The sequence below is a fragment of the Otolemur garnettii genome, unplaced genomic scaffold, assembly GCF_000181295.1.
Source record: "Otolemur garnettii isolate 467f Iridium unplaced genomic scaffold, OtoGar3 scaffold00016, whole genome shotgun sequence".
Taxonomy (NCBI): domain Eukaryota; kingdom Metazoa; phylum Chordata; class Mammalia; order Primates; family Galagidae; genus Otolemur; species Otolemur garnettii.
This window is the reverse complement of record NW_003852411.1, coordinates 25,062,019-25,064,092: the sequence shown is the minus strand read 5'-3', so window position 1 is coordinate 25,064,092 and position 2,074 is coordinate 25,062,019.

Here is a 2,074-nt window from a genome sequence, read left to right as displayed (position 1 = left end):
CTGTGTTGTACTTATGGCAATATTTAGAATGCTTTACAATGGTCATGCTCAAATTCCTGTTGATCATGCCAACCTCAGCATGCACCATTCTCCACCTGACTGGACACGCTACAGCAACACCAACTAGTCTTCCATCGGTTCTGAGGACATGCCCAGCTCTTTATCATCTGAAGCCTTTACATGTACTCTTGCCTCTGCCTGGAATTCTCTTCTTCAATTTTCCATACAACTAGCTCTGTTCTTTTCCACCCTTTCTCGTGTTAATAGTCACTTGCTCTTAAGAGAGATTTGCCCTGAACACCTATTTAAAAATTTAGTAGTTAAATCTATGTATCATTTTAATATATTAAAATATGAAATGGAGAAACAAGATATGGATTTGTTCAGTAGCCCAAAACAACTAAAAAACTGGTCAAGCAGGGTGTAGTGGTGCACACTTATAATGCCTTCTACTCAGGAGTCTAAAGCAGGAGGATCACTTAAGTCTAAGTCTAGCCTGGGCAGCCTAACAAGACCCCCATCTCTGAAACACAAAACATTTGGAACTCATTCTTCTTAGTAAAGTATCACAAGAGTAGAGAAGCAGAACTCCAATGTATTCAATTCTAATATGAAGCCAGTAGATGATCTAATCCAGGGGTTCTCAAACTTTTTAAACAGGGGGCCAGTTCACTGTCCCTCAGACCGTTGGAGGGCTGGACGGTGGGCCCTGGGATGAGCTAGCTACTAAGCAGGACAGGCAGCAGTGGCAAAAACACCCGGCAGGCTGGATAAATGTCCTAGGCAGGCTGCATGTGGCCCGCGGGCCATAGTTTGAGGACACCTGATCTAATCTAATACAAGGTAGGGGGAGAGGAAGGAGGGAGTAGGTAGAGGAGGTGGGGGGTCATGGAGTATGGCAAACTTCTTGGGTCAGGGACACAATTATAAGAGGCTCTTTACCTAATAAATGCAATCAGTGTAACCTCATTCTTTGTACCCTCAATGAATCCCAAACAATTAAAAAAATATGCCAATCAACAACAACAAAAAAGCAAAACATAACAAATTTGGTCAAAACATATGAAACAATGTTTTCAGATACTAGGCATCAGGGAGCAGAGGTGAGTAATTCCTGAAAGAACAGAAACAAATAAGGTGACTCTGTCACTGCTGTAGGTAGCTTCCTGGAGGGTACCCGGAATGCAGTATCAAGATGGGCAGTAAGCTAGGCAGAGCTCAGTGATCTCCCTGGGGATTAATAAGATGGAGTTGGGTATCCAGGTAGGTCACAGTGCCTAGAGTCTGCAGGGCAGTGTATCAGAACACAGGAAGTGGGCCAAAGATTTAAAAAGAACAGCTCTGGAGATCTGGTGAGCTCTGAAGATCCCTTGAAGCTTCAGCGAAATACTGATCAGTGTGTGTGGGAAGAAACTACATATTACCAGGAAAGAATAACGTGAACCAATTAAAAGGAACAATCCTTAGAATTCACATAGAACTAGAAATAGTCTGTGTTCCCATCAGCAAAAGTGGAAAAACCTCCAAATTCATGGGATATCAAGTAGAGTACTCAGAATGGTGTTACATTATTGGAAGGGGAGAAAATTAGACCTAAAGATTGCTCTGATTTCAAATAACAAAGCATAAAATAAGCCTAGAAAGAGCACAAACCAGCCTCAAACTGTTTCCAAGTAACAGAACTGTGACCCAGAACAAAGCATAAAAAATTTTTATAAGACTCAGAAATATATTCAATAGGGTAAAATTCACAGTGACCAGCATCCAATCAACTACTACCCATAATAAGAAAAAATTAATTAGTAAAAACAGACCCAGAAATGACACAGATGATAGAATGAGTAGACAAGGACCATTAATAGTTAATATAACTATATTATATATTATAATTATATTCCATGTTAAAGAAAATAGAGGAGGACTGGGTATGTGGCTTATGCCTCTAATCCTAGCACTTTGGGAGGCCAAGGTGGGAGGATGGCTTGAGGCCAGGAGTTTGAAACCAGCCTGAGCAAGAACAAGACCCTGTCTCTACAAACTAAAAACAGAATGTTAGCTGGGCATGGTAGTCCTC